Raw genomic sequence first — 17,772 nt, 5'->3', positions numbered from 1 at the left:
GTACAGCTCGGCCTCATACTCTGCGGAGCACAACATGTGCCCCCCTTCTGGACCACCATGGATATGCGATCGCGTCTCTCTGAAGTTTCAGGGGAAACTTACAACTACTGAAACCTCCCTGTATGCGCACTTGTCAGCGATGAGCGCTGACAGCATTTCAAATGTGGCGCCCGAGCTCACGTTCTGGCAGCCAATCAGAAGCTGCCGCTCCTGATTGGCTGCTGGTCTGTGGCCTCCAATTGGCTCGCGGCCAGTGCCACATTTCAAATGCTGCCAGCTGTTCTGTATCTCCATGGCTGCTAAGCATAGTAAGACGTTCCTGACCGGGTGCAGCGGTGCAGCAGGGGGAGAGGACGACACAGGAATCGGCATTCTGCACTCTGATACTGCAGCAGCAGGCGCGTGTGTGTGGGGTGCCTGTGCGCACCAGGCACCCCCCATGGCACACCTATGAATACAGAATGCATTGCACATATATACACACACGCATATCACACACATACAGTATGCATATTTACAGTATATATACACACATACAGCATGCATTGAACATGTACACACACATACAGTATACACAAGGTATATATACACACACATACAGCATGCATTGCACATAGACACACATATACTGTACAGCCTACACATATACAAACACAGCTTTGCTCCTGTCCGCACTCTGTCCACTACCAGCCTTGTTGTGACACAGGGTCTTCCGCATCCAGTTAATATGGCACAGCAGGGAGAGGGCAGCAGGGCGCAGTGTCCTGACCTCCAGGATTCAGGCTGCTGATCCACCACTGTACCTCTGCTCCCGTCCAGAGAAGCTGCGCCCCCCCGAACCCATCACTTCCCCACACAGCAATAGCATGCCCTGCTCCGCCGCCGTCTCCGTCCAGGCAAGCAGACCCTGAACCCGTCACTTCCGCACACATCAGCCGCAGCAGCACGCTCGACTCCGCCGCCTCCTCCACTCACCAGTGTCTCTCTCTGTCAAGAGAAAGTATACCCAGGCATCCCCCGAGCCTGTCACTCCCGCAAACGCTGCAGCATACGCGGGTCTGCCGTAACCACCGCCGCCTCCTCCGATCCCCTAGTCAAACAACAGATGCAGTTGTTTGGACAAAAAAGTTGTTTTAGCAGGATCATACCGCCCTCCAGTGGCAGGCGCCCATAGGCAGCTGCCTAAAGCTGCCTAATGGTGGCGCCGGCCCTGGCTCACACCATACCAAAAACATGTCGCCTAACATGGCCTTTAACATAACCCATGCTAACGTGCATGCATAACGTAACAGCAACTGCTGTAAAACATCTTAACACATGAGAACCTGTGTAAAAAGACAAAACGTAATTTGCAGGAAAAATGAGCACTGGGCGGGCGCCCAGCATCCTCTACGGACTACGAGAAAAGGATTTACCGGTAGGTAATTAAAATCCTATTTTCTCTTACGTCCTAGAGGATGCTGGGGTCCATTTTAGTACCATGGGGATGTACCAAAGCTCCCAGTACGGGCGGGAAAGTGCTAATGTTCCTGCAGAACTGACTGACCAAACTGAAGGTCATCAGCAGCCAAGGTGTCAAACCTGTAAAACTTAGCAAACATGTTTGCCCCTGACCAAGTAGCTGCTCGGCAAATTTGCAACGCCGAAACACCCCGGGCAGCAGCCCAGGAAGAACCCACTTTCCTTGTAGAGTGGGCCTTTACCGAACTCGGTAACGGCAATCCTGCCGTGGAATAAGCATGCTGAATGGTACCTCTGATCCAGCGCGCAATAATGTGCTTAGACGCAGGACCCCCAATCTTGTTGGGGTCATAGAGGACAAACAAAGATTGTGTTTTCCTTATCCGAGCCATTCTTGCAACATAAGTCCTCAACGCTCTGACGACATCCAAGGACTTTGAAACGGCTGAGGTGTCAGAAGCCACTGGCACCACCACAGGTTGGTTGATATGGAAATAAGACACAACCTTTGGAAGAAAATGCTGACGTATCCACAGTTCAGCTCTATCTTCATGAAAAATCAAATAAGGACTCTTGTGTGACAGAGCCCCTAATTCAGACACTCGTCTGCCTGAGGCCAAGGCCAACAGCATGATCACTTTCCAAGTGAGAAACTTCAACTCTACCTCTTGTAGAGGCTCAAACCAGTCCGATTTAAGGAACTGCACCACCACATTAAGATCCCATGGCGCCGCAGGAGGCACAAAGGGAGGTTGGATGCGCAGAACCCCCTTCACGAACGTCTGGACCTCAGGAAGGGAAGCCAACTGTTTCTGAAAAAAAGTGGACAAGGCCGAAATTTGGACCTTGATAGACCCTAATCTCAAGGCAGCATCCACACCCACCTGTAGAAATAGGAGAAGACGTCCTAATTTAAACTCCACCACAGGAGACTTCTTGGATTCACACCAAGATACATATTTTCTCCAAATACGATGGTAATGTTTGGACGTTGCCCCTTTCCTGGCCAGAATAAGTGTGGGAATGACTTCATTGGGAATACCCTTACGGGCTAGGATCTGGCGCTCAACAGCCATGCCGTCAAACGCAGCCGCAGTAAGTCTTGATAAACAAATGGCCCCTACTGAAGCAGGTCCTCACGAAGAGAAAGAGGCTGAGGATCTTCCAGTAATAACTCCTGAAGATCTGGATACCAAGCCCTCATTGGCCAGTCTGGAGCAATGAGAATTGCTCGAACCCTTGTTCTTCTGATAATCTTGAGAACTTTTGGTATTAGTGGAAGTGGAGGAAACAGATACACCGACTGAAACACCCACTGGGTCCCCAGTGCATCCACTGCTATTGCTTGTGGGTCTCTCGACCTGGAACAATATGTCGGAAGCTTCTTGTTGAGACGAGATGCCATCATGTCCACTTGAGGAACGCTCCAACAACTTGTTACCTCCACAAAGACCTCTGAGTGGAGGCCCCATTCTCCTGTATGGAGATCGTGTCTGCTGAGGAAGTCTGCTTCCCAGTTGTCCACTCCCGGAATGAAAATTGCCGACAGAGCTTTTGCATGTCTTTCTGCCCACAGGAGTATTTTTGTCACCTCTGCCATTGCCGCTCTGCTTTTTGTTCCACCTTGACGGTTTATGTAAGCTACTGCCATTACATTGTCTGACTGGATCTGTATGGGACGACCTTGAAGAAGGTGTGCCGCTTGATGAAGACTGTTGTACACAGCTCTCAACTCAAGAATGTTTATGTGAAGGCAAGTTTCTTGACTTGACCATCTTCCTTGGAAGCTTTCGCCTTCCGTGACTGCTCCCCATCCTCGGAGACTTGCATCCGTGGTCACCAGGATCCAGGCCTGAATCCCGAACCTGCGTCCATCCAGGAGGTGAGAAATCTGTAGCCACCACAGGAGCAAAACTCTGGCTTTCGCTGACAAGGTTATCCTTTGATGCATGTGGAGATGCGACCCGGACCACTTGTCCAGCAGGTCTCACTGGAAAACCCTGGCATGGAATCGGCCATAGTGTACCGCTTTGTAAGCCGCTACCATTTTCCCCAGCAGGCGAATGCACTGATGAATTGATACTGTTCTTGGCCTCAAAAGTTGTTTGACCATGCTCTGGATCTCCTGAGCCTTTTCCACCGGTAGAAATACTCTCTGTACCTCGGTGTCCAGTATCATTCCCAAAAATGATAATCACATTGTCGGTTCCAACTGGGATTTTGGAAAGATGATGATCCAACCGTGCTGTTGAAGCACCTTTAGGCATAATGCTATGTTCTGGAGTGGCTTGTCCCTGGATCTTGTTTTTATGAGGAGATCGTCCAAGTATGGAATTATGTTGACTCCTTGCTTGCGAAGGAGAACCATCATCTCCGCCATCAGCTTGGTGACTATTCTCGGAGCCGTGAAGAGTCCGAACGGTAAAGTTTGGAATTGGTAGTGGCAATCCTGAACCGCAAACCTCAGGTATGCCTGATGTGGCGGGTAAATGGAGACATGCAAGTAAGCATCCTTGATGTCCACTGACACCAGAAATTCCTTTTCTTCCAAGCTGGAGATCACCGCTCTCAGGGACTCCATCTTGAATTTGAACCCTTTCAAATAAAGATTCAGAGATTTTAGGTTTAAAATCGGTCTGACCGAGCCATCCGGCTTCGTCACCACAAACAGGCTTGAATAAAAGCCCTGGTTCCTTTGTTCGGCAGGAACCAAGGAAATCTCTCTGCACATGTTACATCTGCCCCACCTTCAGTGCAACATGGTTTTGCACAATTGCTATTTTTTTTTCGTTTGCTAACAAACCTGAATAACCCCAAGAGCTTTTATATATATATATATATATATATATATCTATCTCCTATATATTTGCCCAAGTCTGTGACTCTGTGCCCGTAACGCTGGGCGGAGTCACAGGCACAGATCTGGCCAGGAACAGTCCCCTCCCTCTCTCCGCCCAGTCCCCTCCCCATCTCCGCCCAGTCCCCTGTCTCCCTTCTCCCCGTACACTCTCTCTGGTGACAGAGCAGCCGCTGACTGTGAGCGGAACTCACACTACCCGCCTCACAGACTAGCGGCTGCTGCAGAGTTCAGGGGGACATGCTGAGCACTGGCAGCTGCTCTCGCTCCCTCTCCCACCCGCGGCATCCACCCGTCACTTACCCGCGGTCGCGGGTGAAAAGGGGGCGTGTCTTGGCGAACGGGGGCGTGGCTTCACGTCCCGACCCCCGTTTTCGGCACAACTCGCCCCCCCTCCCACCCGCGGCAACCACCCGCATCTGCCCTCCACCCGCGGCATCCACCCGTCACTTACCCGCGGTCGCGGGTGAAAAGGGGGCGTGGCTTCGCGTCCCGACCCCCATTTTCGCCACAACTCGCCCCCCCTCCCACCCGCGGCAACCACCCGCATCTGCTCCCCACCCGCGGCATCCACCCGTCACTTACCCGCGGTCGTGGGTGAAAAGGGGTCGTGGCTTCGCTGAAGGGGGCGTGGCTTCGCGGAAGGGGCGTGGCTCCGCGTCCCGACCCCCGTTTTCGGCACATTGTATGTCGGGCCATACGGCCTTCACCCGGACACTGCTGAATCTGCAGTGCTGGCTTCTGGACTGTGACAGGAGTCGGCACTTTGGTGTCACCCCTCAGAGGGTAACACCCGGGTGCGGGCCGCACCCCCCGCACCCACGTTGTGGCGCGACTGCTCCCGCCCCCACCCGTAGCACAAACACCCGCCGCATCCACCCACCACCTGCGGCACTCCCGTCCCCTCCCCCACCCAGAGCACAAACACCCGCGCCACCCACCCGCGGAACTCCCGCCCCCTCCCCCACCCGTAGCACCAACACCCGAGGCAACCAACCGCATTCGCCCCCCACCCGCGGCACTCCCACCCGCAGCACCAACACCCGCGCCACCTACCCGCGACACCCACTGCATCCACCCACCACCCGTGGCACTCCACCCCCTCCCCCACCCGCAGCACCAACACCCGCACCACCCGTGGCACTCTGCCCCCTCCCCCACCCACAGCACCAACACCCGCTGGCCCCCCCTGCGGCACCCAACGCATCCCCCACATCCGCTCCCACCCGCGGCACTCACGCCCCTACCCGTAGCTCCCACACCTGCAGCACCCCCCGGCCCTCCCCCATACCCACCTCTCCCCCCTGCTGCACCCTTCACCCAACCCGCACCACCACCGCAACTGCCCCATCCTGCACCCACGCCTCCTGCACCCACCCCACCGCCCCAACCCTCGGAACCCCAGCAGCTGCCTCCCACCACCCAACTGGACCACCACTGCTCCAGCCCCTGCCCCCCCTCCGCACCTGTCCCTCCACCCCCAGCACCCCCCCTCCCCCATCCACGGCACTCCCACACCAGCTTCTCCCACAGCCCTCCCACACCCACATCACCCCTGCTCCCAACCCCCCACCCATGGCACCCCCGCCCCTCTCCTACGCACAGCACCCCTGCTCCCGCACCCCCACCCCTCCCCTGCCTGTAGCACCTGCCCCTGCAACCGTGGCACCCTCAAACCCACCACCCCCCAAATGCACCACACCGGCAAACCGCCCCCTCCCCCACCCGTGACACCCCCCCCACTCCACCCCCATACCCACCTCTCCCCCCGCTACACCCCTGCATCCTCCACTCCACCCGCACCACCACCGCATCTGCCCCTCCTGCACCCACCCCTGCACCCCCTCCCCCACCCACGCCACACCCCCAACCCTCGGAACCCCCGCAGCCGCCTTCCACCCCCCATCCGCACCACCATTGCACCCACCACTGCCCCCCACACCTGTCCACCACCCATGGCACAACGCCCCCACGCCCAGAACCCCCCCCTCCCCTACCCACGGCACTCCCACACCAGCTTCTCCCACAGCCCCCCCAACCCTCCCAAACCCACATCACCCCTGCTCCCAACTACCTACCCATGGCAACCCGACCCTTCACTACGCACAGCACCCCTGCTCCCGCGCCCCCACCCCTCCCCTACCTGCAGCACCCCCCCACCCACCCCTGCAACCATAGCACCCTCACACCCACCCACCCCCAACCGCACCACCCCGGCAAACTGCCCCCTCCCCTACCCGCGGCACCCCCGCCACTCCACCCCTATACCCACCTCTCCCCCGCTACACCCCTCCACCCCACCCGCACCACCACCGCATCTGCCCCTCCTGCATCCGCCGCTCCCCCATCCGCAACACCCCTGCTCCCGCACCCCCTCCCCCACCCGCGCCAACCCTTGGAAACCCCCGCAGCCGCTTCCCACACCCCAAACGCAGCACTACTGCACCCGTCCCTGCCCCCCGCACCTGTCCCCACACCCATGGCACCACACTCCCACCCGCAGCCCCCCCTCCCCCACCCACGGCACTCCCACACCAGCTTCTCCCACAACCCCTCCCACACCCATATCACCCCTGCTCCCAACCCTCCACCCATGGCACCCCGCCCCTCCCCTACGCACAGGACCCCTGCTCCCGCACCCCACACCCCTCCCCTTCCTGCAGCACCACCCGCCCCCGCAACCGTGGCACCCTCACACCCACCTCCCGCCCAACCGCACCACCCCGCCAAATGGCCCCCACCCACAGCACCCCTGCACCCGCCCCTCCCCAACACCCACGCACCTGCCCCTCCACCACCCGCAACACCACCACAGCCGGCCCTCCCCAACTGCGTTAACCCCGCACCAGCCCCTCTCCCACCCACAGCGCCCTCTGATCCCCTCCCCCATCCGCCCCATCCCCGCACCCGCCTCTCCCCTGCCCGTGGCACATCCGGACCACCACCACACCCCCACAGCCACCACTCCCCCACCCCCATCATCTACAGACACCTCCCCCACCCGCAGCACTTCTACAAACCATCACCCAACCTCCCCCTCTGCAACCCCACCTCCCCCTACATCGCCCCTCCCCCACACACAGCACCTCCAGACCCCATCCTTCATCCACAGCCTCCTGCACCTGCCCCTCCACCACCAGCATCTACAGACCCCATCCACACCCCCTCCCGCCCCCCCCCCGCAGGATCCTCACACCCGCCCCTTCCCCACCACCGCACCCCCTCCCCTGCCCGCCACAGCTGCACCAACCGCCCTACCCCAACTGCGGTATCCCTGCACCGGCACCCTCCCCCACCCACTGCAGCAGCACACCTGGCCCAACACAACCGCAGTAACCCCACACCCACCACTCACTCATCCACAGCGCCCACGGACCCCCTCCCCCATCCGTGCCATCCCCGCACCCGCCCCTCCCCTAGCTACCGCACATCCACATCACCTACCCCATCCAGATCACGTACCCCACCCGCAACACCCCCGCCACTCCCACAACCACAGCACCTACCCGCCCGCAACACCTCTGGACCACCACCCGAACCACCTCCGGACTCCCTCCCCCATCCACAGCTCCCCCGCATCCACCCCTCCCCCATCCACAACATCTACATCCCCCATCCGTGCCATCCCACACCTCCCCCACCCACAGCACTTCTGAAACCCATCACCTAAGCTCACCCCCCCTGCACCTCCAAACGCACACCCCTACATCGCCCCTCCCACACACACATCACCTCCATACCCCCTCCTTCATCCACAGTCCCCCGCACCCACCCCTCCCCCACCAACAGCAACTACACTCCCCATCCGCGCCCCCTCTACACCTCCCCCACCCACAGGACCTCTGCACCCTTTATGCCATCCGTGCCCCTGCACCCACCCCTCCGCCACCCACAACACCTCTGACCCCCTCCCACACCCAACCCTCCACCACACGTAGCACCTCAAATCACCATCCACAGCCGCTACAAGTGATTCCCACGGATAGGAACCTCACTGAACCCACCCCCTTTCCAAACCCCCCCAAACTTTTGTGAGTATAGTTGCTACCAATGGACATTGGATTAATTAGAAACACTAATACTGTGGCCATTATGTGTATAAGCAACACTGCTACCTGTGCCCATTGTGTATAAGTGGCGCTGCTACCTGTGCACACTGTGTGTATAAGCGGCTCTGCTACTTGTGGTCACTGTGTGTATAAGCGGCTTTGCTACCTGTGGGTATTGTGTGTATACGCCGCTCTGCTACCTGTGGGTATTGTGTGTACACGTGGCTCTGCTACCTGTGCCCATTGTGTGTATAAGCACCTCTGCTACCTGTGGGCACTGTGTATAAGCGCCTCTGCTACCTGGGGGTATTGTGTGTATAAGCGGCTCAGCTAGCTGTGGGCACTGTGTGTATAAGCGTCTCTGCCCCCTGTGGGTATTGTGTGTATAAGCGGTTCTGCTACCTGTGGGTAATGTGTGTACATGTGGCTCTGCTACCTGTGCCCATTGTGTGTATAAGCCCCTCTGCTACCTGTGGGCACTGTGTGTATAAGCGCCTCTGCCCCTGTGGGTATTGTGTGTATAAGCGGTTCTGCTACCTGTGGGTATTGTGTGTATAAGCGGTTCTGCTACCTGTGGGTATTGTGTGTATAAGCGGCTCTGCTACCTGTGGCCACTGTGTGTATAAGCGGCTCTGCTACCTGTGGCCATTGTGTGTATAAGCGGCTCTGCTACCTGTGGCCACTGCACCTTCGTATCTTATCTACAGTGCATTGCTGTTACTCATCTGGTACTTCATAATGCAGACCCTAGCAATATATACTACACTCTACACTATGTTATTCATTGTGCCCTGCGGCCACTCTGCACGCCCTCACAAAGGCCTACGCCCCCTTGACAATCGCACGCCCTCCCCCCTTACAATATTTACCCACTGCCATAAAAAAAAAACAGGTAATACTCCACATAATAACAATTATAGCACAGCTGAAGCCCGTGCAGGGGATAATGGATCGTAGCCCCTTGCAACGGTATTTTCTGTCTAACACCTTCCCTCTCTTTATCCTCTCCCTACCACCCTGCCTCTCCCTATCCTTTACCGATCGCACAGCGTTTCTGTACATTCCCTTTCTCTCCCCCTACGCCTCTCTATCTTATCTCAACCGGAACCCATTTCTGTATGCCCTCTATACTGCCCTGCGTTTCTGATTCTGTTATCTACCGCCCTGCGTATGTTCAAAGGCGTGCAGAGGTTAAAGGGGCGTAGCCCCTAACGACGGTGTGAAGAGCGCCCGTAGGGCGCGATGAATCACCTAGCATATATATACTTTGCTCAAAAAAATAAAGGGAACACTAAAATGACACATCCTAGATCTGAATGAATGAAATATTCTTATTAAATACTTTGTTCTTTACATAGTTGAATGTGCTGACAACAAAATCACACAAAAATTATCAATGGAAATCAAATTTATTAACCCATGGAGGTCTGGATTTGGAGTTACACTCAATATTAAAGTGGAAAAACACACTACAGGCTGATCCAACTTTGATGTAATATCCTTAAAACAAGTCAAAATGAGGCTCAGTAGTGTGTGTGGCCTCCACGTGCCTGTATGACCTCCCTACAATGCCTGGGCATGCTCCTGATGAGGTGGTGGATGGTCTCCTGAGGGATCTCTTCCCAGACCTGGACTAAAGCATCTGCCAACTCCTGGACAGTCTGTGGTGCAATGGAGTTGGTGGATGGAGCAAGACATGATGTCCCAGATGTGCTCAATTGGATTCAGGTCTGGGGAACGGGCGGGCCAATCCATAGCATCAATGCCTTCGTCTTGCAGGAACTACTGACACACTCAAGCCACATGAGGTCTAGCATTGTCTTGCATTAGGAGGAACCCAGGGCCAACCGCACCAGCATATGGTCTCACAAGGGGTCTGAGGATCTCATCTCGGTACCTAATGGCAGTCAGGCTACCTCTGGTGAGCACATGGAGGGCTGTGCGGCCCCCCAAAGAAATGCCACCCCACACCATTACTGACCCACTGCCAAACCGGTCATGCTGGAGGATGTTGCAGGCAGCAGAACGTTCTCCTTGGCGTCTCCAGACTGTCACATCTGTCACATGTGCTCAGTGAGAACCTGCTTTCATCTGTGAAGAGCACAGGGCGCCAGTGGCGAATTTGCCAATCTTGGTGTTCTCTGGCAAATGCCAAACGTCCTGCACGGTGTTGGGCAGTAAGCACAACCCCCACCTGTGGACATCGGGCCCTCATACCACCCTCATGGAGTCTGTTTCTGATCGTTTTAGTAGACACATGCACATTTGTGGCTTGCTGGAAGTCATTTTGCAGGGCTCTGGCAGTGCTCCTCCTGTTCCTCCTTGCACAAAGGCGGAGGTAGCGGTCCTGCTGCTGGGTTGTTGCCCTCCTACGGCCTCCTCCACGTCTCCTTGTGTACTGGCCTGTCTCCTGGTGGTGCCTCCATGCTCTGGACACTACGCTGACAGACACAGCAAACCTTCTTGCCACAGCTCGCATTGATGTGCCATCCTGGATGAGCTGTACTACCTGAGCCACTTGTGTGGGTTGTAGGGAGGTCATACAGGCACGTGGAGGCCACACACACTACTGAGCCTCATTTTGACTTGTTTTAAGGACATTACATCAAAGTTGGATCAGCCTGTAGTGTGTTTTTCCACTTTAATTTTGAGTGTGACTCCAAATCCAGACCTCCATGGGATAATAAATTTGGGCCCTCATTCCGAGTTGATCGGTCGCAAGGCGAATTTACTGGGAGTGAATCTTAGCTTCTTAAAATTGCGACCGATGTATTCGCAATATTGCGATTACTAACTACTTAGCAGTTTCAGAGTAGCTTCAGACTTACTCTGCCTGTGCGATCAGTTCAGTGCTTGTCGTTCCTGTTTGACGTCACAAACACACCCAGCGTTCGCCCAGGCACTCCCACCGTTTCTCCGGCCACTCCTGCGTTTTTTCCGGAAACGGTAGCGTTTTCAGCCACACGCCCCTGAAACGCCGTGTTTCCGCCCAGTAACACCCATTTCCTGTCAATCACATTACGATCGCCGGAGCGATGAAAAAGCCGTGAGTAAAATTACTTTCTACATAGCAAAGTTACTTGGCGCAGTCGCAGTGCGAACATTGCGCATGCGTACTAAGCGGATTTTCATTGCGATGCGATGAAAAATACCGAGCGAACAACTCGGAATGAGGGCCCTGATTTCCATTGATTATTTTTGTGTGATTTTGTTGTCAGCACATTCAACTATGTAAAGAACAAAGTATTTAATAAGAATATTTCATTAATTCAGAACTAGGATGTGTCATTTTAGTGTTCCCTTTATTTTTTTGAGCAGTGTGTGTGTGTATAAAATATATATATATATATATATATATATATATGTACACACACACACTAAATTAGGTAACATGCCTATCATTTGTTTCCTGGCGTATACATATATGTGTCCACTTAGCAGAATGAGATTTTATATACTGTGGTGTTAATTCAATTGATCGTGGTAAATTTTACCTTGAAAAAAACGGGCTTAATCGTAATTTTTTGCCTGATGTTTTCATTCGGCAATTCAATCTTTTTTTGTGGTAAAATTTACTCGCTATCAGGCAAAAACCACAGGATCCAGGATAAGTTCCCGTATATATGTGATTTCGTGATCGCGGCCGCAAAAAAACTGCACTTATCGCGGATTTTGTTTTTCCTGCCATCTAGCAAGTAAAACAAAATCCCTGATAGTGCTGGCTATCGGGGTAATTGAATTACCCCCTAGGGATCAATTTGCTGCGGCTAATTGAATTCCCCCTGGAAGTTTAATATAATCATTACATTCCTTTTACTTAAAATGAGATCAGTACGTATTACTGCCGGACGGAATCCCGACCGGCACATTCCCGACAGGGGGGCAAGCGCAACGCGAGGGAGAATATGTCGGGATTGTGCCGGTCGGGATCCCGGTGTCGATATTCCGACCGCCGGGATCTTGACCTTAAAATATGCTGCAATTCATTTTCAGTGCTACCATTCACTTTATATAATAATAATAATAATAATAATAATAATAATTTCTATTTATTCACATTCTTTCCCCCTGTAGGACTCAAAGTAGGCTACACCGATATACTACGGATGAGTGTGTTCTGTGGTGCAAATGTGTCAAAAGGTCAGTGAAACGTGCAAATGTTTCTTACCTTTTACAGTGGACTCTGCACTGAGGGTGATGGCTCTGTAAACTTTATCATGTTTCCTTGTAATTATGTTTTTATTTTAATTTCTGTGGTGACTTGAATATACTGTTGCTCTTGATTACATATCCTAAGAATTATAGCTATTTTTGCCTGTGTATAGCTACTAATTGTAGTGAAAATACCTCTTATTTTTGAGTGATTATGATTCTCTTATGATTAACGGTCTATTTCCTTTTTGTTATATTTCTTTTGTAGCATTGCCTTTACCCCTTAAATAGTGATAAGGCTTTTGTAATGCCACAGCTCTTTTGTCTTGTGCCTACATTGCTTTTGCTTTCAGGAATATTTGCTTTTGTCTTGATACTTGGTTATACTTCATCTATAGTGTGTGTTTAGTGGGTGTGGTATAGTAGATCGACAGTCAAAAGTTTAACAACAAATGGTGAACATGGACAAGGTTGACAGGGTCAAAAAGATGACACCTGAAAAGGTCGACGTGAGTTTTTCATGTTTTTTTTGTGTCAAATTTTACCTTGCAGCACATGAAACCCCAGTTAGTGTACCGCTTAGATCGCCATGCTTCAGACAAGGTGCCCCGCTCAGAACAGGTTACTATTCCCAATCGTAATCCATGTGGATGGTTTAGTAAGTAAAAAAAAAAACTCATGTCGACCATATGCTGTGTTGACATTGTCATACCGACCATTTGAACCCATCAACCTTTTGACCATGTCTACCATATACATGTTGACCATTTGGTGTCGGCCTGTTGACTGTCACCCTTGCAATGGTCGACTTATCATCCGGATACAGTATTTAGTTGTGCAATATGTTGTGCAGAGTAATTTATGGACAGAGATTTAGCATGGAGCCATGGCACTCAGAGTAAGTTAAAGTTACGGTTCCCCTCATCCAAATCCCAATACTCAAGTGTTTGTGGAGAGAAGGATTAGCCATCATGTGTGGGTGAGTGGAAATGAAAAACCAGGACAGTGCTAGATGGGGCAAGCACCACAGAGAGGAATGCAATAGTAGGGTGGTAGGCAGGGGTAGATCTACTGTGAAACTAATGAAGTTTAAGCTTCAGGGCCACTAATCCTGGAGGGGCCCAGAGACAACCTTTTATTTTTATTTTTTTTAATGAGCAAATTTTTCAACAAAATCGATGGAGTTTTATTAAAGTTTGTGTTAATAGAATACGGTTATTTTAGTGATAGCATCCTCACTCGTCTTAATTGTGCTTTTTAACACCAAAATTCAGATTGACACCTCTTGTTTTTATATACTGTATGGTTATAGCTCGTCATCAATAACACCATTGCAACAAGAGTTCTACTACAGAATAGCTGCTATTACAGCTTGGTTGCACTTCACTTAGTACTGCAGGACCTGCTGGGAGTTGTAGTCTAGCTCTGCGATTTGTGCTCTGTAAATTGTGTGAAATGTGTATCCATTTTAAATTAGAATTCCCGCCAGCCTGCAGAACTTTTTTTTGTGACATTCCCAGGATTGGTGGAGCCTGAGAAGACCCGTCCTATTAAGGAGGCTGGGAGCAATGAAAGATAAGGAGGAGCCCTGACAAGGAGGCATCTAATAAGGTCATTTTGCTGGCACTGTGCGGTGTGTGCTGTCCTTGCAAGGGCAGCAATGCCCTTTGGATCTTGTTGGATGTTGCTGGTTGGGAAGGAGCCCCATAACAGTACAAGCTTCAGGGCCCCAAAAATAAAGGTCCACCACTAGTGGTGGGGGCCCATGTACAGTAGTGCCCAGCTGAAACGTCATGGCCAGTCACCAGAGAGACTGGGGCCTTACAAAGTAATACAGGGAGGTCAGTGCTTAGCAAATTACAGGGCACTGTCTGGTCCCGGTCTACAATGAAAAGCTGTCAAATACATAGTTGAGTCACATTATTATGCCCACCTCCTACATTAGACGTTAGCAGCATGCAGCCCATGAAGTATGTCATGTGTCATGCGCTGGCTTGGTGGGTATATAATGTGTGTGATAGGCCATCTGCACACAAATCACTTGTTGCAGTCATGGGTAAAAGGGGTGACTTATCATATTTGCAAAAAGGAATGATTATCAGCTTTCAGACCAAGGGTGGCAGTATTTCTGAAACAGCGCAGTTTGTGAACTGGTCACGTGCTGCTGTGGTAAAAGTTTATAGTTACTGGACAGATGGCATCACTGCTAATAACTGAAGTGGAAACTGCAGAGCACCATGTGACATTGATGTGAGAAATGAACATCAGCTATGAAGGTGCGTGAGGGCTGACCGGCAAACTACAGTGGAGCAGTTCACCGTCATCATGTGACTATGCCAACCTCCCAGCACCTTATTGAGTCACTGCCAGCCCGTCTAGCTGCTGTCTGTGCTGCACATGTCGGTTACTCTGGCTATTAGCTGTTGGTCATAATAATGTGACTCGACCATGTATTAGTCTCTGGGTGAACAGGTGCAAACACAGGATTTACTGACAGGGTTTTCCAAATGTATGCATGGGGAAACCTAACAAGTATCACAGAGATCACTGTTGCAATATCTGTTCTGTTATCACCATCTCAGTAATTTAAATACTCATACATCAAACACTTTAATAAATGAAAAGGCAATAGCACTTACATTAGCAATAAATGTGTCAATGACCTAACAGCTTCAGACTGGAAATCAGCAGAAGACACTCACAGGTGTGTGTAGTGACTGAACAACAATGTATCACTAATGTAACAACCCTGAAATGTATTAAAAACACATCCATGTACAGAGGCCAGTCCCCATAGCAGATGTGTACAGCAGAATTAAGTATCCCTTAAATGTGCCAATAAAGAAAGCAGGAGATAGCTTCTGCTTTCCAGACGCCAGTCCCCATAGCAGCCATCCCCATAGTTTAATACAATCCCCATGGAAAACTATCTCTGCAAAGTTTTAAGGATTTTGCATGCAACCCAATATTCTGTCTGCGTTACCCCATTAACTGCAGTAGGGCTGCCCTGTCCAAGAAGACACAAGAAGGCTCTTACAATCCTACTCTGCTATAGATAATAATGGCCATCATGGCCTTTTCTGCATTGCGTATGTGCAGATGGAAAACTGCGCAGTAGCCACCCATGTTTGTATGTGAAAGGACTGTAAAGTGATGGATACTATGGGGGTCATTCCAAGTTGTTCGCTCGTTATTTTTTTGTCGCAACGGAGCGATTAGTCGCTAATGCGCATGCGCCATGTCCGCAGTGCGACTGCGCCAAGTAAATTTGCTATGCAGTTAGGTATTTTACTCACGGCATTACAAGGTTTTTTCTTCGTTCTGGTGATCGTAATGTGATTGACAGGAAGTGGGTGTTTCTGGGCGGAAACTGGCCGTTTTATGGGTGTGTGTGAAAAAACGCTACCGTTTCTGGGAAAAACGCGGGAGTGGCTGGAGAAACGGAGGAGTGTCTGGGCGAACGCTGGGTGTGTTTGTGACGTCAAACCAGGAACGAAACTGACTGAACTGATCGCAGATGCCGAGTAAGTCTGGAGCTACTCAGAAACTGCTAAGAAGTGTCTATTCGCAATTCTGCTAATCTTTCATTTGCAATTTTGATAAGCTAAGATTCACTCCCAGTAGGCGGCGGCTTAGCGTGTGCAAAGCTGCTAAAAGCAGCTTGCGAGCGAACAACTCGGAATGACCCCCTATATGTGATCACTTTACATCTTACTAATCGCGGGGACAGATAGGAGTCTGGTTCTCTGCAATTTAAATTGGTACATGTAAGCAAAAACAATAATTCTGATTGCTATGATAAGGATTCTTAATATTTGGGGGCAAGGGTTGAAAAAAAATACAGTACAAGACAAAATAGCAACTAGCAGATAATCTTCAGTTTTTTTTTAGGCCTTTAGACCTTTGAGGAATTGGCTACAGTTATCGAGCGGTACCTCAAATTGGGAAAAATGACAAAAGTGCCTGACCGGCGGTTCACGTACGAATGGTCGACAATGTTAATGTCGACACTCATTAGGTCGATCACTATTGGTCGACATTGACTAATGGTCGACAAATGAAAATGGTCAACACATGAAAAGGTCGACATGAGTTTTTTACTTTTTTTGGTGCCGTTTTCTGCGTAAAGTGATGGGGAACCCCAATTAGTGCACCGCTTCGCTCGCCATGCTTCGGGCAAGGTGCCTCGCTCCGCTGCCGCTGTGCTCGGCACAGGTTACCGTTCCCAATCGTAGTCCACGTAGATCATAAAGTATGAAAAAGTTCCAAGAACAATCTATTTTTAAAAGCTCAATGTCGACCATGTCAATGTCAAACAATAGTGGTCTACCTAAACATTGTCGACCATCTGACCGGATACCCTGGCCGGCACCAATGACATGTGCCCAAGGCATGTACCCGGGGTACCAAAAATGGTCGCAGAATAGCCGGAGGAAAGTAGTCCAGAAGATGACTGGTCACTTATTGACAAGGATGTGTCCTTGAGGAACTTTGCCAGTGATCAATTAAATGATCGTAACCTAGTGAAAGCAGTTTGGAAAGATTTAAATGAGCATTGGTTTCTGCTCCCATGTTGCAGGCTCCAGATTATTAAAAAAAAAGTTTTTACTTCAGGTTGATGCCTATGGAACAGGTTTGGGAGAAGTATTGTCCCAGGAGGTGGGTGAAGAGAGACCAATTTTGTACCTCAGTAATAAAATGTTGCCTCGAGAAAAGAGATATGCAACAGTAGAAAAGGAGTGTCTGGCAATTAAGTGGACTGTCAAATCCCTGTGATACTGCCCAGGGTCGAAACTAGAATTTTCAACAACCAGGGCAAGGAAGCAATTTGGCGCACATGGGTGGCTGGTCCTGCAGCAGGGACCAACCACCACATATAGCAGATCACTTGCAGAGGAGCGGGCGCAGCAGAGATTGGATACACTTACTGACACTCTGCTGGCCCACCTCTTCTCCAGCCGGACTGCTTGCTAGTGACTGCATGCTCGCTGCCCTAGAGCTGGGACAGCATGCAGGGAGAGAGCAGTGTGTCCCTGAGCGGCTTTGGCAGGCGGAGCATCGAGGATGAGTGGCGGCTGCGAGAGGCGGACTCAGGAGGCACGGCTTCAACCAGTGCTCCAAGGAGAGCCCAGCATCTATTTCACAGCTCCATCCTGGGTCCGCCTCTCACAGCTGCACAGCTCCGTGTTCTTCTTCATCACTGACAGGCACAAAGCGGGGCTGCGTTTGTATCTAGTGATGGGAAATCTAGTT

This window comes from Pseudophryne corroboree, chromosome 4 (assembly GCF_028390025.1).
Source record: "Pseudophryne corroboree isolate aPseCor3 chromosome 4, aPseCor3.hap2, whole genome shotgun sequence".
Lineage (NCBI taxonomy): Eukaryota > Metazoa > Chordata > Amphibia > Anura > Myobatrachidae > Pseudophryne > Pseudophryne corroboree.
The sequence above is the reverse complement of the archived record's forward strand: the minus strand, read 5'-3'. Positions refer to the sequence as shown.